The sequence below is a fragment of the Macaca thibetana genome, chromosome 5 (assembly GCF_024542745.1).
Source record: "Macaca thibetana thibetana isolate TM-01 chromosome 5, ASM2454274v1, whole genome shotgun sequence".
Lineage (NCBI taxonomy): Eukaryota > Metazoa > Chordata > Mammalia > Primates > Cercopithecidae > Macaca > Macaca thibetana.
This window is the reverse complement of record NC_065582.1, coordinates 165,020,313-165,048,286: the sequence shown is the minus strand read 5'-3', so window position 1 is coordinate 165,048,286 and position 27,974 is coordinate 165,020,313. Positions and strand designations below refer to the sequence as shown.

Sequence of the window (27,974 nt, the reverse complement as noted above, 5' to 3'; positions counted from 1 at the left end):
TTGTGTTTTGGGTTTTGTTTGTTTGTTTGTTTTTTGAGATGCTGTCTCGCTCTCTTGCCGAGGCTGGAGTGCAGCGACACAGTCTCAGCTCACTGTAGCCTCCACCTTCCAGATGCAAGTCATTCTCCTGCCTCAGCCTCCCGAGTAGCTGGGATTACAGGCACGTACCACAACGCACAGCTAATTTTTGTATTTTTAGAAGAGATGGAGTTTCACCATGTTGGCCAGGCTGGTCTCTAACTCCTGACCTCAAGCGATCCACCCACCTGGACCTCCCAAAGTGCTGGGATTAGAGGCATGAGCGACAGTACCCGACCCTGCCCTTTTGTTTTGAAGATCACTGTGTCCTCTGATCAACGCTTTCTGCATACAGCATAGTTTTTGCATCTTCTGCCTATATTAATTAAGTTCATATTGTTTTCTGCTATTCGTCTGCATCCTTTCACTTACTGCCATCACCCTTTCAAGAAATATGTACTCTCTCTGTAAATTAATGTTCCTGGTCCCTTCCAGTTAACCTAGCAATACCCAAGATGACAATGAGCAACACTTTCAACAATTTAATTTAGCAAATTTACTACTTTAAAGCTTAGGTCACTCTTAAGGCAATTTCTATATTTAAATCAATTATTTTATTTTCTTTTTATTCTGGACAACGTGAACACATACATGAAGACTCATAGACAATACAATGAAATATGGTCAGACAAGCAAGCTACATGTACTTCCTACACCTTGTGGGCCTCAGTGCTCTCATTTCTACAAAAGGACAGTAGATGTTATTAGAATGAAGTGAGATGAAAATAAAGAAGTGAGCTGAGTACTACTTAGTGGTTCCTTAAGTGGGAGTTCCTAGACCCTTGTGGGTCCATGGTAATACTTTCACGTACTTATAATGAAATTCAAAGAAATAGGCAATGAATTTTTCAGAAGACAAACTTTATCCAACTAAAATATTGTTTTGCATCCTTAGATTATCATGTGCTGTCTACATTTTTTAATAGAGCTCTTTCTTTTATAAAATCATTATGATTATAGACAGTAGTTTTCCCCCATTAGGTCCTTTATATTACAAAATGAAAATATGAACATATGCCATGTGATCACAGTCCACTTTTTAAAAAAATTGCACACCCTCAAGGAACTTAGAGAGGTCTGAAAAGCTTAGATCCTTGTCATAAGGCAAAACAGTTTCTGAGCATAGTTGAACTCTTAGTTGTCTTGGAAGCTCAGAGGTATCATATTGAAACCAAGAAAACCCCATGAATTGGAATGTTTTGGCAGTGCTTCTCACCCCTATCCCTCAGCATCACCTCCTTGTCAGAGGCCACGGACCTGTGAGTCATTCCTCTCAAACCAGACTCCAATCTGACCAGCATGGCTGCCCCCTTCAGGCAAGCCTGACTGTTGGCTGAAGAGTACCCTGGACTCCTGCATTCAGGCTTCTTGTCCAAACTTTAACTCAATAGACTGACTTCGTCATTTTGTTCTGTTTTTCTGAACATAAAATCAGGTCTTGCATATTGTAAAGATTTAGAAAACACAGGAAAGTATCAAGAAGGAAAACGGAACTCATCAATAACCCACCATTAAAGGCAACCAATTTTTCCCTTTATGATTTTCTTGTTTTGATAATTCATATATTATTTTTATTTTTATATAATTTGAATAATAATCTATTGATATGGTTTGACTGTGTCCTCACCCAAATCTCATCTTGAATTATAGTTCCCATAATCCCCACATGTCATGGGAGGGACCTGGTGGGAGGTAATGGAATCACGGGGGCAGTTACCTCCAGATTAGTCTCATGATCGTAAGTTTTCATGAGATCTGATGGTTTTATAAGGAGCTTTTCCCCACTTTCACTCTGCACTTCTCCTTCCTGCCATAATGCAAAGAAGGATGTGTTTGCTTCCCCTTCCACCATGATTGTAAGTTTACTGAGGCTTCCCCAGCCCTGCGGAAGTGTGAGTCAATTGAACCTCTTTCCTTTATAAATTACCCAGTCTCGGGTATGTCTTTATTAGCGGCGTGAGAATGGACTAATACATCTATGTATGGTTGACTGTCTTGCTTTTTAAGGACACATGGCATGGGGAGACTTTTGTCATGCTATTAAGAATTCTCTGAAATAACTGCATTTGTTGACCAAAAATGTTTTATCATATAATTTTTTTTATTATTTAAAAATAGCCTAATGGAAATGTTTGTTTATAAACCTTTGTAAGAAAACATAATTATCATGGTAAACAAATTAGCAGAATTGTTGAGTTGAAAGGTATGAAATTTTAAGGCATTCCATGTAGTCAATGTACATTAGTTCTCCTAATTTATACTCTTACCATCAATATAAGAATGTCTGTATCTCCCATATTGGTACTTATTCTTAACCATAGTTAATTTGAAAACTGAAAAGCCAGCAGCTAGTTATTTTTATATTTTCATCATTAAAACCTACTGAGGTTGAACACATTTGATCTTTATTAGTCATAGCTCTTCCTTGGTCATTGTTATACAGGTTGAATGAAGTTTTTTCAAAATAATGTTGTTATTCTGTTTATTTCTAAGGTAAAAGGAAGAGAATAAAATGATATTAATGAGAATGTAATATATGGCATGTATAGAGCTTTATTCCAGTCTTGTAGTAGCACTCATAATTATTCTGGTGGATAGCCATCTAGGTTTCCCAGTAAACTGAAATACTAGAATCCAAACCAGGTGTGTCTGTCTTGAAAACCCTGAGCTTCACAGTCTGGTACACTTTCAGGAATGCTATCAATGTATGCAACTTAACAATGACTCTATAGTTTTAACCTCTTACTTCTTTTTTTTTTTTTTTTTTTTGTTTTTTGTTTTGTTTTTGTTTTTGTTTTTGTTTTTGAGACGGAGTCTCGCTCTGTCGCCGGGGCTGGAGCGCAGTGGCCGGATCTCAGCTCACTGCAAGCTCCGCCTCCCGGGTTTACGCCATTCTCCTGCCTCAGCCTCCTGTGTAGCTGGGACTACAGGCGCCCGCCACCTCGCCCGGCTAGTTTTTTGTATTTTTTTAGTAGAGACGGGGTTTCACCGTGTTCGCCAGGATGGTCTCGATCTCCTGACCTCGTGATCCGCCCGTCTCGGCCTCCCAAAGTGCTGGGATTACAGGCTTGAGCCACCGCGCCCGGCCAACCTCTTACTTCTTATGTGGATTTGTCAAGGGTAACACCAAACCAGAAGTTGCAAAAATAAAGATAAAACCCTTATTAATTGATAGTTTTCCATTCTTCCTTTCCCAAGAATACCTGCTTCTTCCTTTGGGAAGACATTTGTGATGTTAAATTGTTAAGTTGTAATTGTCATTGGAATATAGTTCATTTTTAAATCCTTATAGTGAATTACAATATTTTTTAAAGCCTCCAAGTTCTTAATTTCCTGGTGTTATTCTTAAAAAAAATTCCTTGATTTCACTCTAGAGAAATTTTGCCGTTCTCTCTTGACTAATATTTTTCTTGCAAATATGACTATCATTTGTTTTTTGCTAAAGACATTATTCAAAGAGAAATTAACTCTTTATATCAAAATAATGCAAATGAATAAATGTGCTGTCATAATTGGGTAAATGTAGAGAAGCCAGCTTTTCTTCCTAATGTTAATATTTTGGATTATATATAGGGTTTAGAAGCTAAATGTAAAGGCAGTAAAAGAAAAATAGTACCCTAGGATAAAATAGTAAATATTATTTTCAATCTATGAAATTATGATGAGTATTGGAAACCTTAATTTCAAACCCGTTCAGGAAAATGTACTACTATAACTAGGTCACTGTCCTTGAGTTTTCAAGGGCTTTTGACCTGATCTAATGATTCTGGTGAATAGACTAAACTGCCTTGATCACAACTATATAGTAATCGTTAAGTTGCACACGTTGATACACACACAGTATTAAGCAGAGTTATAAAGCAGCAGTATATCCGGGTTTGTGGAAATTGCCCAGTAACAAAAACTAACACTGTAAATATTAATACATTTCTAAATATGTTTTGGGTGAGTTGCAGGTAGCCCATTGTTAATGACGGTTTCCCAAAACATCAACTTTAAAATCTTTGAGACATCTTAGCCTTGACCCAAACTTAGCTCAATATTTTTCTGCTGCTTCATATAAAACAAATGCTATCAGGTACTCACAGAAATCTGAGAACCTGCCACTCTCATTTACTATAGACCCATATCCCATGAACATATTAAGATGGAAAAAGATACTACGCCTGGAAAAGATTATTTCTACACAAACTGGGAAGGATCAAGGCTGGTTCCAATCAAAGGAAATTTGAATCTACTAATACTTATTAAGCAGAAACTGTATCTGCTACATTTATAGTTGTGTCTTTTCTCATATGAAAGTGAGTGCAATTAAGTATAGGATGTATGTGAGATGTTACCTCCTCTCTCTGGAATTACTGCACAGTTTAATAGACATCAAAGAGTAAGATTCATAAGAAGGAAAGCACTGTGTTATGACATTTAACATTGGCTTATTCAATGCTCAACTGACTCATCAAGTGAGCATTACTGTCTCACCACTGTGAGTAAAAATATGAGGCTCAGAGTGATTAATTTGCTCAAAGTCACACAGCATTCAAATCTGGTAGGCAAGGGCTTGAACAGCCACTAAAGAAGATCGAAAGAAGCAGAAGACAGTGAAAAAAGCATTTTACAAAACATGAAGAGTTTTTCAAATTTTGTGTTTTGAGACTTAGTTGATCTTTAATGTCTCCAAGGCAAAGTTCAAAGCTAAGAAAAATATGCATTTCAAGGAGAAGAAAAGGAGAAGAATTTTTGGAGTTGGGACACGGAAATCTAAGTAGACGGGCAGAGGAAAAGCTCGCAGAAGAAGAAACGGAAGCATGTAGGAGACCAGACAGAATCAAAATAGAAACTGAGAGATTGCACCAAAAGTAGCCTAGAGCAGTCTTTCAAGTGGCTGAGTCCCTGACTTCTGTAGGAAAAGAGCAGAGGGAGTTTGAACTAGTGTGGACTTCAGGAAGCTTGGGCTTTATTTAAATGCATGGAGAGCTCAGCAGCAAAAATGAAATGGAAGCCTCATCCATGAGTGGCTTTTCCTAAGGAGGGTCTTGAGAACTTCTTTTCCAGAATAACCAGATGTTGCCATGTGATCTTCTGAGGTACTATAGTTTTGCTAATGTAGTAAAAACAAATATTAAAGAGCTCAATAGAACTTTTTAATACCTGATTTTTTTCCCTGAAATTCACTTAAATTCCACGTAGTTATTTAGAATATGGAAATAAAATTAAAATGTACCCTGAATAGACCTTATATTCTATGCTCTCTAGGCCCAAGAAATAACATTCTAAGACCAAAATATAGACGTCAAAGAAAGGCAAATAAGTTTTATAAAAGACATTTAAATGGACAACCTAAAATTTTGCTTTTGAGGTTTTCTTTTTTTAAGAGACAAGGTCTGCCTCTGCGACGCAGGCTGGAATGCTGCGGCAATCACAGCTTGCTGCAGCCTTAAACTCCTGGCCTCAAGAGATCCCCCTGCTTCAGCCTCCCAAGTAGCTAGAACTGTAGGCAAGCACCACCATGCCTAGCTAATTATTTTAAAAAATTTTTAGAAACGAGGGCTTACTAGTTGCCCGAGCTGGTCTCAAACACTTGGCTTCAAGTGATCTTTTTGCCTTGGCCTCCCAAAGTGTTGTGATTACAGACATGAGCCACAGTGTCTGGCCTAAAACATTTTTAAAGTTGGGGAGAGTTCGATTAGACTGACAAAGGTATATTAATATAAGATTTTATTTTTAAAAAATCTTAGCTACACAGTCATGTGTGATGAACCATTGCTCCTGTGTTCTCTTTGATCTAAAAGCAAAGAACTTACTTTCTTTGTGACTACTACTTTGGCAGACAAATAATCCTAATTAACTTTGAACATATTTCCATTTTAGCAAATGTCATCCACAGTGCCACTGACTATCCACATTCTGTATCTTTTTTCGGCTATAGGCTTATTGAAAATAGGGTGGAGGTCTTTCCATGGTGTTTGTCTTTACATTAGTGACTAACAAATTCCTGGCCCATAGCAATCACTAAGTAGCTTACTGATGAAACAACCTTTCAATTGACTGATGAATGAATGCAGTGAATGGAGAATGGATAGGGTAACCAAATAAATGGCCCAACAGAGACTTCTTTTTGGAATAAGCTAAACACACATTAAACATTTCTGTAGTTAGAAATATTCAGGAGTAGGTCACATCATCATTTGCTAGGAATATAGTAGCAGGAACTCAAATGTAAGGTAATTAATAGATCAAAATTGCTTTGTAGGCTTCCTCCAAACTGACGGCCCTTCATCCTATTTACTGTTAATAGCATAAGCGAATCTAACCTATCCGAGGGAGTTGTAGGAAGATATATTTTAGGATGATAATAAGCCCAATAACAATAACATACATTTGTTTCAAAGCATAAGTACTTCCCATTTGCTGGTGGCATAATGGCCAGTTCTTGACGACAGGCTACTATGCAGCATAACACTTTATTTCAAAGGAAGAAGATGGGGAATAGCGCATGAAGAAAGGTTGTACTCAGACGGCCACTCAGTTTTGAGTGCTACAATGCCCACCAACCTTGAGAGGAGCACTTCCAGACAAGAAAGTACAATGGAGCCATTCTCCTTAGAAGAAATGCCCTCCTCGTCTAGCCCCGCAGTTAGAGGTCTGGTCTCAGCACAGTAGTTCCCCAAGATGGCCAGATGGATGGAACTCATTATCTTTACAAAATTCCAAACAGGATAAATGGGACTTATTTCTTATTAATTCCCCAATGGAGCTACCATTGAGGGCTCTAAATTTTGTTACTTACAATAAGCAAATAAGCAGGAAGAAAAAGAGAAAAGAAGAACAGGAGGGATGGAGAGAATCCACTCACCAGGTGATCTATGATAAAGGCTTAGACAACTTGTCTTCAGGACATGTTGCTAGGGTCAACCAGAAGAAAAGGAATGCCAACATCATCACTTGCTACTGTCCCCCTCTCTCACTACTTTCTAGTCATTCTGTCTCTCTTACAGATTCTGAAAGATGATGACGTCACCACCACAGTCACTGCCTTCCCTCTTCCTGAAACTCTACCCCCAGGTCTTCAATGGTTCCTGGCTCCAGCTCACTACTCAGGAGTCCATCTCAGTGATTCTCTGCCAAGCAAAGTACAGTAGCCTCCCCTCCACTACTGTTATTTTCAAACTTGATTATTTAAATGGGTCCTTCATGGCACTTGTCACAATTTGTATGTTTAATCCATTTACTTCCTTATGTTCCACTTTGCCCATTAGAATATAAGCTCCATGAGGGCAAGCACAGTTTTGTGTTGTTCACTATGGCATCTCTAGTACCTTCTGCAATTCCTGGGATATAACTGAGGTCCAATAAATGAATACAGAAAGCAAGAGGGAGGAAAGGAAACAGAGGCCGAGGAAGAAATATTTGCAGCATTTATCTTATTTTATAAAAGTCTTCCATAATTTCATTCAATATTCATTTATTGAGCAATTATTACTGGCTGCAGGAAGCCACTGCATTTTGTAGAACTGAACATTGTTCTATCCATGAAGAAAGTCTCATGAAAAATACAGATGCCATATTTAGTACATGAGTAGTATTTTGCTTCATTGTTATTGCAAAATACTAAAAAATGCAGCCACGTCTTCATTTCTTGACCTCTGATCTACAACTCTGTCTTGTAGACTAAGAACTGCAGGAAACAGAAATGAATCACTTCCCCTCCAATTTCTATTTCTTGTTTTCTTGCCACAGGTTCTATTCACCCACTTAAGCATCTTAAGTCAATCAAACTTTTATAACCAAATCTCCTTAACAAATGCAAAACTCACTTCCCACCAAACAACCCTAATTTAGCACAAACTTTAAATTTCAAAGGAAATTTGAACGTGCTTTGCTTTAAATGTCAGGACTAGATTTTCAGACGGAATAATTAAGGGGGAGGAGACACTTCCTTCCAATAAAATAGATTGCTAGTTTGTGGAAAGTACTAAGAATATTATGTTTTTTTCCATATGCTACTAATGGGCATCCTGATGATCACATGAAGCTTGCTTCTTTGTCCTGACTGCCACGAAGACGAGAATATTTGCACTGAAATCCAAAGGATAGACATCCGTTCTTAAAAGGCAAATCTATCGGCTTGTGTCTTCTATTACGCCTGCAGTTTTCAAGTATCATTACTCATTCTTACAACAATCCATAATCCCCTTCTCATGTGGATGAAGCTTGTGGATTATTTTTTTCTTACTATTATATAATATGTCGTATTTCTTACATAAGTAAGCAGTTTTTTAGAACATGAAATTCTGTATTGTTTGGAATGAATGAGATTCATGCAGTTTTAGAAATGTTTTGGAAATTTTACTGAAACATATTTTGATTTTCCAGGTTTAATGTTTAGAATCTAATCATTATGACTGAAAAGGTATGTTATAAACTGATTTATACAGCATAATTTTCCAATTCATTGGGGGGTGAAATTAAGCTCCAAAAGTGCCAAAAGCTTTCAAGATGCTAGAAAACAAATAAAAAGCAGATACTTGGAAATATTTTTGCCCAACACAAGCATTTTTCACACTACATCCTATCTTCTCTCTCAGGCTGTTTTCTGAAGGTCTTTCCATTTCTCTAATTATATCAGAGAAGGTTTCTCAGTTACTAAAATGTACTGTCCCTCTTCAACACTTAACCCTAATGTATTTTCACAAAGGGAGTAAGCAGATGGGTTTCTGCCAGCACCAGGGAGCTATAAACGGTTCCCACAGGGGGTGAGAGACAGGGTCTACATAAAGCTTCCATCGCAACTGTAAATCCCAAATCTGTGAATGCAAAGGTTTTCCATATTGAAAAGTGTGATCATGATCTTTGTGTCTTACCAAAAGATGTGACATTTAATAACTTTAAATATCTCCAAAGACTGACTTCAAGATCAGTGATATTCTCAGTGAAGTAAATGCGCCCGATACCTGTGGCAATCATTGAGGGCACACACACACAGATTACATTTGGCTAAATTACAAAAGCTCTTCTTCCTTTTTCATTTTTCTTCATGTTAAAATGTTCGTTATATTAGGAAACTAAGCTGTGTATGATAAATGCTTTTGCTTTATAGGGTGTGAGTGTTCAAACGATTACAGTTTGAGGACACACAATCACAAAAGTTTGAAGACCACTGAAAAAACTGCATGAAATCAAACAGTCAGGAATACAGGCTAAAAGCCCTGGTCTTAATTAAAAATATACTAAGTAGCAACCTATTGACATCATTGTCAGCTTCAGAACAAAGATAAAGTACAAATTTTTTTAAAAGAGAAAACTGACTTTGTGTAAAAGATAGACTCCAGACACAAAATACATAGAAAATGCTGTCTTTAAGAGTAGATGATAATGGCCTGGTGTCTTAGTCAGTCTGGGCTTCTATAATAAAGGTACCATGGACAAGGTGGCTTAAACAACAGAGATGTATTTGTCATAGTTCTGCAGGCTGGAAGTCTGAGATCAGGGTTCCAGCATGGTCAGGTTCTGGTGAGGACTCTCTTCCTGGTTTGCAGTTGGCCATATTCTGGATGTATCCTCAGTTGGAGCGGAGGAGAGTTAGCTCTCTCGTCTCTTCTTACAAGGACACTAATCTCATTCATGAGTGTTCCACCCCTAAGACCTAATCACCTCCTAAAGGCCTTACTTCAAAATACCATCACATTCAGGATGCAATTTCAATGTATGAATTGTGGGGGAACACAAACATTTAGTCCACAACACCTGGCGACAGGATGCTCCAAAGAGATTTCGAATGATGAATTTCACCCTTCCCCCATTTACCTTCCTAAATTGTTTCAAACACAGAGACTTACGAAAGAAAATGAATATTTTCTCTTTAGTCATTGTCATGCTTAAGGAAATTATGCTGAACTCATTTGCATGGAGATGATTCAGCCTTCTGAATGATTTCCTTAACTAACACAGTTATTATTATAGATGAGGTTATATAATTGAAAAGCTTAAAAGAGGTTGTAACCATCCTTGACATATTCTAACTCATAAAGAAAATATTGCCGATGATTGAAACCACTTGATTTTGCAGAATACTTGCTGATCATAAAAAGTCTTTGCAATTACTTTTTGAATTTCAAATGTAAACTTAGGGCAACTGAAAAAAAAGAAACTCTTGGTAAAACTTTCTACCTAGTGTTTTATCATTAGTTGTTCAACTATGATAGTTCATATTTATGTAACACTTATTATGTGCCAGGTACTGTTCTCATTCTTGTTCATTATTTCATTTTATTGTCACAACAACTTTATGACTTACATATTATTAGGTATGATTCTTATCACCGCTTTACAGAGAAGAAAATTAACACAGAGAGAAGTTAAGTGACTTACCCCAAGGTCTCACAGAGCTGGGATTCAATCTTTGCTCTTAAACTCACTAAACTAAATCGATTCTGAATAAGGATAAATAAAACAAATTTAACACTCTGACTCATACACAGAATAACTTAAAGAAGAGTAAGGGAAAACTGGTGCAGGCCACAAGAATTACTTATGAAGCTTCTCTGTGGAACATTATGCAAAGTGTGTTGGATAATGCTTATCTTTTAACAACCAAAGTAGAACTGGTGACTAAATTCTCCCTGTGCCTAGACTCAAAGGATTCAGAAGCAATAAAAATGAGTCAAAACTTCAGGTTCGTATTTCCATAATCATGTTGCACTCAAAGCGTTGCGAACACAAGAAGATAAAAGGAAACTAGAAAGAAACAAGACTTTCAAATAGACCAGCACACATAAGGGTGATTAGGAGCCACTCTCCTCAACCGTTTTCCTTTGCTCTCAGGTGCAATCATGCCAGAAGCAGTTAATTCTGTACCCTCCCCTTTGCTACTTTCATATTTTGTATGCTCTGTTTCATTGCATTCACCATGCTATTATAACTGTCCACACCTTCTGAAGGGCTTCTGATCCTGCTCAGAGCTGGCCTACAGCTACTCTCTTCATGACTCAAGCAAAGCTCAAGGCTTTGCTTCCTCATCTCCAATCTGAAACTTCTATCTCGCTGAGCCTTTTTGGTCTTTGGCTTCATATCCAGTTTGGCTCTTTTTATACAGTCACATGGATCACCCGTTAAGTTTTACTTTTACTGCTACAAGTTGAGCATATCGAATCTGAAAACCTGAAACTTGAAATGCTCCAAAATTCAAAACTGTTTGAACATCGACATGACACAAGTTAGCCTGAACGCACTATTTTTTCACTATATTAATAGCATGTCATATTTTTATTGCTAAGTATTTACATGTGAATGAGTATAAGAAAATGATTGCATATAGGTACAATATAAATTTAGAGTCAGGAGTGACAGTGGTGCCAACCAACCACAGGTTATCCACACAGGCGGCTGAGACAGTGACGCTTTCGCTTCTCCATAGGCCAGTGTATGGAAACTTTGTTTTATATACAAAAATTATGTAAAATATTGTATAAAATTACCCTTGGGCTATGTGTATAATGTGTATATAAATCATAAATGAATCTCATGTTTAGATTTGGGTCCCATCCCCAAGATATCTTATTAATTATGTATATGCAAATATCTAAAATCTGAAAAAAAAAAATCTAAATTCTGAAACACTTCTGATCTCTGAGCATTTTGGATAAGGGATACTGAACCTGTACTATCAATAGCTGCAGGCAGGCATTGCATTAGGTACTCAACACTCATTTACCTCAAATGTAGATCAAATATGCAAGGCAAGAGCTATCATCCCTATGATCCTAATACACAAGGGAGACCAGAGAAGGTTTCTCTTGGGGAACGACATTTGAGCCAATAGCTTAAGTACGAAAAGGGTTTCAACTTGTGAATACTAGAAACAACTACCCCAGGCAGATGGTTCAGAACATGTAAAGGTTTTCAAGTAGGACCTAGAACTAACAATAAGCTAATGTGGCTAGAGAAAAACCTGTGAGGGGCAGAGTAGCAGAGTGGCCCAAGAAGGGACTATGCAGGCCAGGCAAGACTGAATAATGCTGGCTTCATGATGTATTTCCTCCACTCAACTATGTACTCAGTATTGCCATAAACCATGTTTCCACGTTTGATTCATGTGGGCTCCCAGAGTCTAGCATATTTGCTCACCCTTAGTGTTAGCTTGAATATTGGTTTTGGAATTGCTGGTGGCATTGATGATGAATTTGTTGGTGGTATCCACGATGGAATTGGTGGTGGTACTGGTGTGGAATTCTGATGGGATTGCTGGTCCTATTGATAGAGGCATTGTGGTAGTACTACCATTCACTAGAGTAGAAACACAGTGAATGTTTACTGATCATCCCCCTCTAAACGAAGACCTGTCTTTTTTTTTTTTTTTCCTTTGAGATGGAGTCTAGCTCTGTCACCCAGGCTGGAGTGCAGTAGCGCCATCTAGGCTCACTGCAAGCTCCGCCTCCCGGGTTCACACCATTCTCCTGCCTCAGCCTCCCGAGTAGCTGGGACTACAGGTGCCCGGAAGACCTGTCTCAATGCACCATATGTTATAATTCATATCATTCAGAGGCAAATGATAGTTAACACTGAAGCCTAGATGAGAAGGTGAAAAGCAATTAAAATGATTCACCTGGTTTTATTAACATGCCTGACCAGAGGCAGACTTAAGAATTTGGAAAAGCTGAATTTAAATAATTTATGTTCGTTAATGACCATATCCTCAGCAAAATTCTTCCTGAACTTCTGGAACATGCTCTAACTCTTGTGTAAACACAGTCTGACTCTCCTTGAATCCTTTAAGTGTGATGTCATCTGTGAATGTTCTTCATAGAAATAACAGATTTGAAGAGCCTAAAGATCAATTTTATATTTCTATTAGTAATTTGGTATTCATCCAAATGGGGAAAAGGACCAGAAAATATCCTCTTTCATGAGAATGTTATAAATCACAAATTCCCTTAAAAATTTACAGGCAGCTTCATACCGGATACTACTATAAGGATGAAGAAGACACAGTCCCTGAACTTGGTGTTCATCTAATGATACCACTTATTCAGCACCACATACTTGTATTAAGCACATCATGTCATTATATTATTTAATCTAATGGAAATGTTATTATTCCAATTTTATACTTGAGAAAACTGAGGCCTAGAGAACTGCCTTTCCTTTTGGGAAAAGCATGGGTTTATGTCAGCCAGATCCTGATGGATTTCAATAGTGATGGTATAATGTTCAAGAACTTGAAGAAGAAACCCAGAGCCAGAGGATGAAACATAGGGTTTATTGAGGAGACTTACATACAGGGCAGTTCAGTGGTGGCAGGAGAACTGTGACCACTTGTAAACAGCATGCAGTTTATACAGCATTTTTACTTAGCTTTCTTTTCCAGCAACCTCCACCTGGCAATCTTTATTTAACCCAAAACAAACAGCCTAGATACTCTGCATGGCCTGTTTTCCAAGGGACGGGTGGAGGTTCAGATTTTCCTCATAGATAAGGAATGAATCCCTGGGTTGAACACTCTTGGATTTCTCAGACTCCCCATAGGGTCTAAGAATAGAATTCAGGGTATGCTTAAATTAAGTGACCGCTGTCAGGTACATCTGCCATACAACTTGCCATTCATGAATCTCATCTCCTGCCTTGCTCCTTGTATAAAGACCCTGGGAAATATTTAAGTATTGCATAGTACATCGATGAACCTTAAAGCTAAGGATCCAGGGTCTATGGGTGAGAATTCCATAGGAAAGTTCCACATGGTTCTTCAGATCCCTAAGAAAGGAGTCAGGGACAAAGAAACACCTGAAGGATAGACACTGGTGATGACTCTGAAGTACATATGGGCACACCGTCTCTGAGCAGGGTGACCGATTTTTACCAGTGTATTGTGTAGAGTGAGGCCAGGACTTGGAGGGAATGGAAGACCTGTCTAAGTGCACAGGGTCAAACAATGATCTGTTAACCTAAACGAGTAACCCATTAATTCATTAATCATTTTGTTTTTCTCATAACATTTTGTCCAAAGGAATTTCATGCAAAAATCTGTACCAAATAAGAGAAAACCATTTGCTGAACTCTATCAATAATTCTTTTATGCCTGACTCACTGGTTTCTGAAATTCTACAATCAGAAAGTTGTCCCTTTAAATCAAAGCACTAGCCTTACAAATAAATTAGGAATTACTAGGCATGGTATAACGTAGAGTAGATTAATTTGCCTCTGTCTCTTTTTCAGAACAGCTTTGATGAATTAAGTTGAGAGTTGTGGTAAGAATTACAATTAATAAAGAAGGGGAAAGTTTAGAAGGGAAAGGCTAGGGGTGATTTCTGTCAACTTACAGTTTAAAAATTACAGTGTGAAAATCTCTGGATTTACCGAGATATATCCCCAATAGAAATATGTACATGCTTACCAAAGATATGTCCCAGACTGTTGAGAGAACGCTGTTGTCAATAGTTAAAAAGCTGAAACTGCCAAATTTTTCCACAGATACTAGAATAGATAAAATAATTGTTGTATATTCATGTAAAGAACCAAGAACCAAGAGCTTGCAGTGAGCCGAGATGGCACTACTGCACTCCAGCCTGGGTGACAGAGCCAGACTCCGTCTCAAAGGAAAAAAAAAAAAAAAAAAGACAGGTCTTCATTTAGAGAGGGATCATCAGTAAACATTCACTGTGTTTCTACTCTAGTGAATAGTAGTACTACCACAATGCATCTATCAATATGACCAACAATCCCATTAGAATTCCATCGCCAGTACCACCACCAATTCCATCGTGGATACCACTAACAAATTCATCAATGCCACCAGTAATTCCAAAACCAATATTCAAGAACCAAGAACTTATTCACTATAAGAACCAAGGGTAGATTAACTATTGCTGCATAAAACAACATGGATGAATCTGACAGATGTCAGATGTCATGATCAACAAAAAAAGGCCTACACGAAAGAGTTTGTATTAGGTGATTAGATTTATCCAAATACAAAAAAAAAGAAAGAAAGAGGAAGGAAGGAAGGAAGGAAGGAAGGAAGGAAGGAAGGAAGGAAGGAAGGAAGGAAGGAAGGAAGGAAGGAGAAAAGAAAAGAAAAGAAAAGAAAAGAAAAGAAAAGGAAAAGAAAAGAAAAGAAAAGAAAAGAAAAGAAAAAAACAGGGTGAATCTAAGTTAGGCTGCTAGAAGTCAGCATTGTGATTACCCTCACAGGGGCAGGGCAATTAGTGACTGTTCTAGAACAATAGGGAAGTTTTTGTGGTGCTCGTTAGAGTGTGTATGTTCATTTTGTGAAAATTCCTGGGGCTCTACATTAATGGCATGGCCATTTTCTGTATGTATATTATGACTTTAAAAAATGCAAAAGCAAAAAATAAAACTGTTGATTTTGCATCGAAAGTCTATCTTAAAAATTAGGTCCCAACAGGTTATAGAATCTTAGGTGATCACTTAACCTCTGTAAATCTTAATTAAGTTGTCTATAAAATAGATGCCTATCACAATGGATTAAAATAGATTACAAATTGTAATATGCTTTGTAAATTATAAAGTTCTGTACAACTGTTAATTATTTAAACCAGTGGTTTGCAACCCTTGCTGTGAATAAGACTCACCTAAGAAGATTAACAGGGACAACTAAATAGGCATGTTATTCCCACTACCCTACAGATTTTGATTTCCTAGGTCTGGAAAAAAGCCAGTGCATCTCTATTTTCAGCAGTTCCACAGGCAATATAGCCACAGCTTTGGGCCATTGATTTAGAAAATATCTTCTTATTTCAAAAGTTAATACCCCATTTCGGTTTTGTTTCTGAGATCTGCATAACTCATCTACATTTTGCCAATCACAAGTTACAGACACAATAAAATTTCAGGAAGTCTAATGCATTTAGATAACAAATATCTGATGAGTAAGCAAGAGCCTTAATGAGCAAAAAGATATCTCATATTAAACCAGGCACCCAGAAGCAAAAATTGTTTGTGTGTGTGTGTGTGTGTGTGTGTGTGTAAAACTCACAAATAAATTATAAGGGCAGAATGCCTTCCTAGTAATATCCAAAGCATGAGTACATGCCATTGTATATCTATGCCAGAAATCATGATCCAATTTATGCTTTGGTTTTGTTTTCCCTCCACTTGAGAAATGAACACCAGTTGTCGAAACAGGTTTTTATAACATTTCTTTTGATATCCTTTTCATGTTTTTAATAGTATGTTGTTCCAACAATGAGGCTTCTTAGACTTATAAAATTGCTAGACCTCAAGAAGTATATCAATTCCCATCAATGAGTAAAATGCATAAAATCAGAATGGTTTGGAGTTTTTCTTTGAATCCCTATGATATTCAAATTGCATCATTCATCTCCCCCTAATTTTCTCCTTAGACAAATTCATTACACACAAGAAAGAGTTCAGAGCAAAGCAATCCAACATTTGCAATTTACTTGTGTACATGTTGCCCCAACAGTACATACTGAATAATGATTGAATTTAACAGAATAGTCATTTTGAGACTAGATCATTTCCTATAGCCAAAAATAAGATACTAGATTTTATGTTGCCTTGTTGTTGAAATGCAGTTAAAACCAACTCCACCTCAAATACATGAAGCTGTACTTGCATGATATTTTTATTGGCCAACATATAGTTTTAGAGAGGATTACATCTGAATTGAATTTTCAGTGCTGCTGTGTGCATATTAAAGGTTTCCCTTACTTCCTGCTTTAGGATCCTGGTTAGCATTATTCATAACCTTGAAAATAATCTAGTCCAGTATCATTCTACACTTTTACCATATATATGTTATGGAATAACCTGTCACCTAGATCACATTCTGAATTTTTAAAAAATAAAATAATGAGGCCAGGCAGGGTGGCTCATGCATGTAATCTTAGTACTTTGGGAGGCCAAGGCGGACAGACTGCTAGAGCTCAGGAGTTCAAGACCAGCCTAGGCAACATGGTAAAACCCTGTCTCTACTAAAAATACAAAAAAAAAATTTGCTGTGTATGGTGGCACGTGCCTGTAGTACAAGACACTTGGGAAGCTGAGGCAGGAGGATCACTTAAATTAGGAGGTAGAGGCTGAAGTGAGCCGAGATTGCACTACTGCACTCCACCCTGGGTGACAAAGTGAGACCTGGTCTTAAATGAATAAATAAATAAATAAATACATACATACATACATACATACATACATACATAAATATGAAGAGCTACTTTTTGACGCAATCTCTCCTCAAATTTTTCTTAGAAACTTACTTATAATTAATTAGGTATGGTTCATTAATTCCTACCTGTTCTAAAAACTAAGGCACTACAAAAATAATAGGTACATCATTTGTGACTATCTAAGGAAACACAGAGCTTACAAAAAAAGAAACCGAGTAGTAATATAGAAATAATGCCATTTTCCATTTTCAACAAATCATGTCATCAAAGACATAATGCAGAGAATTACAGAATATTCAATAGCAAACATTAAAAATTTACATTCTGATTAGTGTTATTTTGTCACTTATAAATAATTTAAATAAAAGTTTGGTGCTGTTCTGTTATTTCACATTGCTAAGGTATGAACTCTCCAACAAAAGTTGTTGTTTTTCCATCTTCAAAGAAAATCTAAACTTTAATCTTTTACACAGGGTAGGGATAAAATCCTTCTACTACTTAGTGCAGAAAAGATGCTGAGTTAAATGTCTTGATACCTTAGTACTCCATCTCTTTCCTTTCTGTTGCTTCTGGAAGCCATCTGAAGATCGACTATCATTCCTGTAGAGCTGACTCAGTTTTTCCTGGCTTATTTCTGCAGCTGTCTCTCATTGTCTCTGTCCCTCTAATCCATGTTCTCTTATCTCTTCTCTCTTCTTCCCCTGACTTTCTTCCCTCATGTTCCAGGTGAGCTGGTGGGCTTTCCATCCATAGTGGGACGGCTGCCTTACATTTCTCAGTTGGAAGACGAATCAGTTGGACAATTCTGTGGGACATCTTTGTTGTCTTGCTAAACCTTCATAGGCCCCAGGGGTTTTGTTTGTTTTGTTTTGTTTTCTTCTTTGTTTTGGTGATAAGATAATCTTGATCAAGCAAAGCTCTAGAAAGGTGAGTTTACTTTTGGTCAAAATGAGACAGACAACTGCTTTCAACATTTCTTTTTCTCTAGGTATGTGATAAGGACAAAAGATAAAACTCTCTCAAATGGTAGCTGAAATATAGATTTAAAGGTGCTGTGAACAACAGAGTTGCCTTTAAAATCATTTCATCAGCACAATACTGTGGTTGAAAGCATGAGATACTAAGAGTTACACTATCTACATTCAAGCATCAGCTGTACCACTTATTAGCTGTGTAACCACAGCTACCTCTTTATGTCAGTATTAGGAATGATAATAAATCCTATTTTGTAGGTTCACCACAAGAATTAAATAAGTCTACACATTTAAGGCACCTAGAATAGGCCCTAGCAGAACATAAATGTTCAAATATTAAATTATTTTAATATATTTTGGGTTTCATTAGGCCAGCAAAAGTAAGATAAGTATCTATAGTTTGGATAGTGAGAACTACAACAAGAAAGTGACTACACTATACTTTGCATGAACAAAAAGGAGCTAATTAGAAAGTGGCCCACAGCATCTGTCCTCAGATTGAGAATGGGAAAAGACCCTTCCCCTGTACTCTTCCAATTGGTGGCCATCTAACAACATTCAATAAAACTCAGATTGATCGATTTATACCTCTCTTTTTCTATCAAGGTGCCTCAATGCTGCTAAGTGATGCTAAGTTCTAGGGTGATTCTGGGGTGCCTGAATCATCCAGACATTCCTAAAGAATAAATGAAGGGTTGGTGGAAAACTGTTTGGTCTATACTGATGAGGCTTTGCCAACTCCATCACTAATCCAGGGTTTCAGATATTTTACTATAAGTTTCTTTGCTCTAATCCATGCTAAGACCTTTCTATACATAGTCTCACTTTCTCCTTATAACTATTCTATGAAACAGAGTTCATCATTTTCTCCATCTTACATATGAAAGTTCACTATTTGCCAGGCACTTAAAGTTCAGATAAAAATTACCCAGATATAGTCACCACTCTCTTAGAATGCACACTCTCATAGAGAAAACACATTTAACCCTATTAATAAAATAACGTGCTTAAAATTATTACACACACCTAAAGGAGCTCCACAAGGTATTATCAGTTCATATTATATGGAAACCTGGTTTTAGAGACTACAGAAGGACAAAGTATATGTAAACATATAGTTGGTAGCCCATGGGGATATCTAAGAAAAAGGACTTGTGTTTGCAACAAAGCTGGGGTAGAAGGTATCATGGCACATTCTAGGATATGACAGAAGACCCGGCTTGTTGGAAATCAGAGAGAGAAGAGGAGTAAGGACAACGGAAAATGTGAGTGTGGTCTGTTGAGGCTATCATGAAAGGCCTCAGGATCACGTTAAATAGTTTAGGCATGATGCATATGACAATTCACAGCCATTTAAATATTATAATCAGGTCAGGTACGGTGGCTTATACCTGTAATCCCAGCACTTTGGCAGGCCGAGGCAGGCAGATCATTTGAGGTTAGGAGTTCGAGATCAGGCTGGCTACATGGTGAAAACCTGTCTCTACTAAAAATACAAAAATTAGCTGGGTGTGGTGGCATGCACCTGTAATCCCGGCTAATCGGAAGGCTGAGGGAGGAAAATTGCTTGAACCCAGGAGACAGAGGTTGCAGTGGGCCAAGATTGTGACACTGTACTCCAGCCTGGGCAACAGAGTAAACTCTCAAAAAAATACATAAATAATAAATAAATAAATATTTTAATCATGGAAATAACATGCTTATATTTGTTTATACCCTGGCTATAGTGTATAGATTGGATATTGCCCCTCTCTCTTGCATTTAACTCTTCAGCCTCTCTTTCGTGATATTTTTGTGTAAAGCTTTATATAAGACTTTAAAATTTACACTTTATTTTTACCATAAGAGAACAGTAAGACCTTTAGCCACATTTCCTTTTTAAAGGATATTTATAATCCTCAAGAAAAGATAGTAAAGGCATTGCCTACAGAAATAGAGATTTGAGAATAAGAATAATTTTTTTTCCTTTTTGCCTACATTTTAGTATTTCAGAAGTTCTAATAAGACAGTAAAAGAATAGCATGCCTGTAAAAGCAAGGTTCTAATTTACATACCAACTTAATTGGCCATGAGATCTTCAACTTCTATTTCTTCCAACACAACTGTCAGAGTTTTTTTTTTTTTTCTTGCCCTTGCTGTAAAAGTCCTCGAAGAGTAAATAGACTTATGTAACACAATGTTCTTAAAACTTTGACCTACTCATAATTCAGTATGATTTTAATTCCTTTATACCTAAGTGCTAGGCAACATGCCACAGTGTGAAATAGGAAGGGGAAAGAGATATATTTAGAGTTTGGAGGGCAAGAAAATAAAAAAAAAATAGGGCTAATAACTGTGAAAGGGCTTTAGAATGAATAATCTAAAGGACTTCCAGGAATGGAAATGAAACACTCTTAGAGAGCAGAGAAGGATGATCAACTAGAAGCCTCCAGTGATTGTCTTTGCCACAGGAACACCAAATTGAGCAACTATTCACACGAAAAAAACAACTTCATAAGAACCAAAAATCAGGTGGGCAATCACATCACCTGGTTTTAACATCATATTAAGGAAACAGGCACTGAATAAAGGAGGGAAGATAGTCTTGTATGGCCTACACCACTCCATCCCCATCCCCTGGCAGCAGGGACATGGTGTGGAGGGAGAATCTGTGTGTTTGGGGTAGGGAAAGCACCGCGATTATGGGACTTTGCATTGAAAGAGCTTCTGCACAGCAAAAGAAACTACCATCAGAGTGAACAGGCAACCTACAGAATGAGAGAAAATGTTTGCAAACTACTCATCTGACAAAGGGCTAATATCCAGAACCTACAAAGAACTCAATCAAATTTACAAGAAAAAAACAAACAACCCCATCAAAAAGTGGGCAAAGGATATGAACAGACACTTCTCAAAAGAAGACATTCATACAGTCAACAGACACATGAAAAAATGCTCATCATCACTGGCCATCAGAGAAATGCAAATCAAAACCACAATGAGATATCATCCAACACCAGTTAGAATGGCAATCATTAAGAAATCAGGAAACAACAGGTGCTGGAGAGGATGTGGAGAAATAGGAACACTTTTACACTGCTGCAGGGACTGTAAACTAGTTCAACCATTGTGGAAAACAGTGTGGCGATTCCTCAAGGATCTAGAACTAGAAATACCATTTGACCCAGTCATCCCATTACTGGGGATATACCCAAAGGATTATAAATCATGCTGCTATAAAGACACATGCACACTTATGTTTATTGCAGCACTATTCACAATAGCAAAGACTTGAAATCAACCCAAATGTCCATCAGTGACAGACTGGATTAAGAAAATGTGGCACATACACACCATGGAATATTATGCAGCCATAAAAAAGGATGAGTTAGTGTCCTTTGTAGGGACATGGATGAAGCTGGAAACCATCATTCTCAGCAAACTATCACAAGAACAGAAAACCAAATACCGCATGTTCTAACTCATAGGTGGGAACTGAACAATGAGATCACTTGGACACAGGAAGGGGAACATCCTATTGTGGGGAGGGGGGAGAGGGGAGGGATAGCATCAGGAGATATATCTAATGTAAATGACGAGTTAATGGGTGCAGCACACCAATGTGGCACACATATACATATGTAACAAACCTGCACATTGTGTACATGCACCCCAGAACTTAAATTAAAAAAAAGAAAATCATGTCCATCAAACTCAAAAAAAAAAAAAAAAAAAATGCAGTGCTGCCCTGTCACAGTGGAAAGCAGAACTCAGAAAGCAGGACAAGGAAGAACTCAGCCAGTGTGGATGGAGGGAGCATCTAGACAAGCCTTAGCCAGAGGCAAACTGTCCATCCCAGTGGTCCCTGAGTTCCTGCAAGCCTTGCCACCATGCACTAAAGTGCCCAGGGGTCCTCAATCAACTTGAAAGGCCTTATAGGCCCCAAGTACTGCAATTTCTGGGCAAGTCCTGGTGCTGTGCTGGGCTTGAAGTCAGTGGACTTGGGATGCACATGACCTAGCGAGACGCCAGCGGGGGCAGCCAAGGGAATGACTGCATCATCATGCTTCCCCAACTCCAGGCAGAACAGCTCGCAGTTCCAGCAGAGACTCCTTCCTTTTGCTTGAGAGGTGAGGGAAGAGTAAAGAGGACTTTGTCTTGCAACCTGTATACCAGTTCAGCCACAGCAGGACAGGGTACCAGGCAGAGTCCTGAGACTCCCATTTCAAGCCTTAGCTCCCCAATAACATTTCTAGACACAGTCTAGGCCAGAAAGGAACCCACTGCCTTGAATAGAAAGAGCCAGTCCTGGCAGGATTCATCACCTGCTGACTAATAAGCACTTGGGCCCTGAATAATCAGCAATCATACCCAGGCAGTACTTGCTGAGGGCCTTGGGTGAGACTCAGAGCTGTGCAAACTTCAGGTGTGACCCAGAATAATCCCAGCTGGGATGGCTATGGGAAGAGACTTCTTCTGTTTGAGGGAAGGAAAGAGAAGTAAAGGGGACTATGTCTTACAGTTTGGGTACCAGCTCAGCCACAGTGAGGTACAGCAACAAGCACACTCTTGTGGTCCCCAAGTACAGGCCTAGGCTCTTGGACAGCATTTCTGGACCTGCCCTGGGCCAGAGGGAAGCCCAGTGCCCTGAATGGTGCTGGCCTGACAGAACCCCACCGTGAGCTGATGGTGGTTGTGGTCATAGGGAGAGGCACCTTTGCATGTGGAAAGGGGAGAAAAGAGTGGGAATGAATTTGTATTGTGATTTGTGTCAGCTTAGTCACAGTAGAATAGAAAAACAAGTAAATTTCATCATGACTAAGTGGGATTTATCCCAGGGATGCAAGGATAGTTCAACACACACAAATCAATCAATCTAATACATAATGTCAAAAGAATGAAGAGCAAAATCCAAATGATTATTTTGACAGATCCCAAAAAAAGGCATTTGATAAAATCAACATCCCTTCATGATAAAAACCCTCAAAAAACTGTGTATAAAAGGAATATACCTTTATCACATAAAAGCCAAATAAAGAACAAATCCCCAGAAGGTATCATGCTGAATGGAGAAAAACTGAAAGCTTTTCCTGTAAGATCTGGAACAAGACAAGTATGCCCACTTTCACCACTGTTATTCAACATAGTACTAGAAGTCCTACTAGAGCAATCAGACAAGAGAAAAAAGTAAAGGGCATCAAAATAGGAAAGGAAGAAGTCAAATTATCATTGTTTGAAGATAATATGATCTTATAGTTGAAAAAACCTAAGGACTCCATCAAAAAAATTGTTAGAACTGATAAATTCAGCGAAGTTGCAGGATACAAAACACAGAAAAATCACTAGCATTTCCATATGTCAACAATGAACAATCTGAAAAAGGAATAAAAAAAAGTAATCCCATTTGCAAGAGCTACAAATAAAATAAAGCACTTAGGTGCAACCTTAATTAAAGAAAGGAAAGAATTCTACACTGAAAACTACAAAGCATTGATGCAATAAATTAAAGAGGACACACAAAAACAGAAAGATATCCCATGTTCATGGATTGGAAGAATCACATGGTTAAAATGTCTATACTACATAAGTAATCTAGAGATTCAATGCAATCTCTATTCAAATATCAATGACATTCTTCATCAAATTAACATGGAACCACAAAAGTCAAAGCTATCCTGAATACAAATGGAAAAAAAAAAACAAAAAAAACAAAACACAAAACTGGAGGGATCACATTCTGACTTCAAATTAAACTACAGAGATACAGTAACCAAAACAGTATGGTACTAGCATAAAAGCAGACACATAGACCTATGGGATATTTTGTTTTCGATTCTTTGATTTCATTTCTAATTGCAATAGTTTCTTTTTAAATGATAGAAAAATCTCAACATATATTTCAAATGTGAAAACATATCAAGTTTTCATTGTTTCTGTAAATCTGGGTTCACAAAATTAACCACTAAGAGAATTTGCAGATGGTTTACTAAAATAAGTCCGACTTAAAAGTAATTAGAAAATTTGGAGACACTTCAATTTAACAGAAAAAAGCAATCATGTGAATAGAAAACCAGAGTGTCCTATCTGATAAGACTGACGGAAGCCTATTGAAAATAATAGAGCTTCTCCACTAATTTGGTTGACCGATTCATTTCCTGAATGAGTAATCCACACCTTTGCCTGCCTTTACTTTAGCCAAGAGAAAGGTCCTTCTTGCCTGGCTCCCTAAAATGAGAAAGTAGTGCCAATTCAGAAAGCTGCAATGGACTTGGTCCTCTGCATCGATGCTGCCATAGCTTTTGGGATATGTCCTATAGGCCATCAAAAGACTGGGAACCAGGAACTTTCCATATTTAGTGGATTAACTGCATTTTACTAAATATGTCATTTTCAAGCTTTTCTACAACTATATTTTGAATACACTACAGTTGTAAAAATGTGCATCTTAAGTTCTGATTTCTGATTGCATGTCTAGTCCCTAGGAATAGTGTAAACATTATTACTCTAGCAATAATCTATAGCTTTCTACTTTTTTCCCTGTCATGTTTCTATTTTATGTGTTCTCCATTGAATGTAATTCTGACCAGTAAGTACATGCTTCAGATTCAGATCCACTTCAAAATATACTGAGTTTTCTGTGCATAAATGTCACTTTAATGACTATAATAGTTCATCTTATGAATGTACCATTAATAGCTCATTTCTTCAGTGTTCAACATTCAGACTACTTCTACTCTTTTGTTATAATAAATACTGTTTCCATGAATATCATTTTCCATACATCTTCATTTGCATTTTATGCTACTTTTATAGTAGAATCCCAGCAGAAAGATTCAAAGATCATGAATACTTTCAGTTATTGAGATATATTGCCAAGTGCTTTCACCAGAAGTTGTAAAAGTTTTCAGCTGGAAACTGCTTATGATAAAATGTTATTTAAAAAGCTGAGGATAAAATTTAACATATAGTGTGCACTTAACCTGTGAAGCACAAAGTGAGGGGGTGGGAGTGGTCTGGCTGGAGGAGAACGATTTTATCACTGCCATTGTTTAGAATTGCCCAAGCATGGTGATAACAAAAAGCAGACCCACTGTTAGTTGGTTTTACTATTGCTATTAAATTCCCTTCAAACAACACACCCTCTTGTGCTTACACCTGAGGGGGCCACTGCTTTTAATTACATAAATTATATACATAAAGTAAGAGCCATATATCAAGTTGTTGACACAAGCAATATGTAGGTTATTTATTAAACAATATTTATTGTGTGCTCTTCATGTGCCCACACCCCATGAGGTGCTAGAGATAGAATGTTAAATAAGACAAAGTTCATGCCCTCCAGAGGTAAAGTGGGGCTGGAATTATGGCTGATTTTTTATTCTCTTCTACATATTGGCAGTGCCCACATTTTGCAAAAATGAACATCTCATTTTTATTTTTAGAATAATAATAAATGCATTAATTACTAGAAGTTAAAACTGCTATGATGAAATCTATTACTACTCATTCTTTAATATTGCAAACTAGATTCATTACTCCCTCCACAAACCTTTGTTTTCATACAAGGGGTCATTTGAAAGGCCCAAAGAGAAACCATATAAAAATTCAAATTGATGAATGTAGGTTGAAAAATCTAGGGAAGTTTCCATGTTCAAAATAGGCCCTCTTATTCCCTCCCCTGATCTCACTGGTCTGCCAAAATACATACACTCAAAAAGTGTCATGGAATGCCTCAGATACAACTAACTATAGATACTTTATAAATTAAATAGAATCACAATTACAAAGAGGATTTGAGGATGTTACAAACTGTGTCTGAGCCATTGCTAAGTCATCAGCTATATTCTTTCAACTACTGAATGTTTGAAGAACATGTACTTTGTTAGAAACCTGGGGGAAGGGATGGGAAAATTCTCTGAGAAATTTCTGCCAAGAGGGAAGGAATGAACAGAAGTGATGCCTGCGCGGGTGGTGTCATATAATATCTGGGAGTTGAGGCCTCATGAATACAGGGCATTTCCTTCATCATACAGAGGACGTCATCATCCATTTATTTATATTACAAATATTTTTGGTATACTCGGGTAAGTTATAAACATAAAGTTATACTGGGTATATAGAAGTGAATGCAGTATTTGAAGTTTTGTCCTCATGGCTCTTACAATTTAATAAGTCAATAAAATGAGAAAATAAAGTAAATAAATCCATATTTTCAAATTTGTTATAATATAAAAGAACACGGTGGTCTGAGAGAGAAAGATAGGGAGCCCTTATGTACGATGAGATGTTCACAGAAAGACCTTCTGGGAAAGGGACATTCCAGCTGAACCCCAGGGCAAAAAGGCGCTAGACATTATAGAGTGAAAGGAAAAACTTTCAGGTCAAGGAATGGCAAGTGAGAGGCTATGACACAGGACTGGTAGCATGAGAAGCTCTGAGAGATCATCTGGCTATAATGAAGTGAACAAGTGGGAGAATGGTGTGAGAATGAAGCTGGAAAGGTGGGTAGAAATTAAGTTATCAAGTAGAGAGATATCTGGAGACCCATAGACAGAAATATATGGTTGAGGCTTGGAGGGATTAGGGAAAGGTTATAATGGAAGGGACTTCGTAGAAGCAGGACTGCCGTGACTTCAGTACATATAGGAAGCCACCGTATTTTCCCTTGGAAGAGAGGAACCCAGAAAGGTGAGTTCACATGGAAGTCATAAATGTCACTGTTTCTGGGCACCTTCATAAGTCCTAGGTAGCAGGAATTGGAGGGAGAGGCTATCAAAGGGTCGGCCTGCCCATAACATCTAATGACTAAGCAACACGACAGAGCCTGGTTACCAAGTAAACCAGAGTGATCATTGGTCATTTACATCCTACTTTATCATGTAGCCACTGGTACAAACTGCTAATCAAATGAAATTCAGTGTCTCTAATCTCTGATTGTGTCTACAACATGCACAGTATGTTTAAATTTGATAGAAGTGTAGAATGATAGCTTATTTCTTTATTCCTTCTGAAGCCATCTTCCTCTCAATTTGAGATTTTTTTTGACATGGATAATGCAGGTCACAGAAAGAACTCTTTTTTCTTTGAATAGACCAAGTATAGGAATGATAAATAACAAATAACTGAAATTCAACTCAATCTCGAGCCAAAAAGAAAATCTGATGATATAATGTTATTAACCATATGGAAAATCCACTTTAATTGCTACACTAATTCTGCTACTAATAAGATTAGTGCAGAAAAGACTGAATGAAGTCACTTCAATATTAATTGGTCTTTCAAAGCTTGAACAGAAATGGCCATTTTTAATTAATTTAGGAAGACCGCGGGCACTGATTTTTTAAAATAGGGGCGTGAAAAGAGAAAAAGTAAATGCTAAGAGGCTTAAGAACATTATTAAACTCATTTATTATTCTTTTTTAATATAGAGTAAGTTATAGAAATCTTACAAAATCAACAGAAGGAAAGATAATAGGCTATCATGAAATATGCAATTTATTTTTTAAATGGGAAAAGAACTATTGAATCATAAGTGGAAGAACCATTAGGAAGTTATGTAAACATTTCCCCTTTGAGTAATATAAATCCCGTATCACCCTAATGTCTACGCCCTAATAGTTTTATTCATTATCATAAATTTCAGGAGTCTCATTCTTTCACTACCTATTTCCAAGGCATTTTATTTTCATTTTAAACAATTAAACAACTTTATAGTCTCATATCTTCAAAATATATTCTGCAGTTTGTTAAAAATAAATGGGACTTGCCTAGCAATTAACAACATAGAAAATGGATTAACTTG

The 27,974-nt window shown here is 37.4% G+C and overlaps 1 protein-coding gene and 1 long non-coding RNA gene across 5 annotated transcripts in view; both read right to left on the bottom strand.

The window, feature by feature from the left end:
* KCNIP4 (potassium voltage-gated channel interacting protein 4) overlaps window positions 1-27,974 on the bottom strand; it is a 1,211,383-nt gene that overhangs the window by 1,137,721 nt on the left and 45,688 nt on the right. The window lies entirely within an intron of this gene.
* LOC126954995 (uncharacterized) lies at window positions 13-21,701 on the bottom strand. The gene is made up of 2 exons (XR_007725780.1): window positions 3,170-21,701; window positions 13-2,817 (listed from the first exon to the last, which is right to left on the bottom strand). It is a non-coding gene; the product is annotated as an uncharacterized LOC126954995 (long non-coding RNA).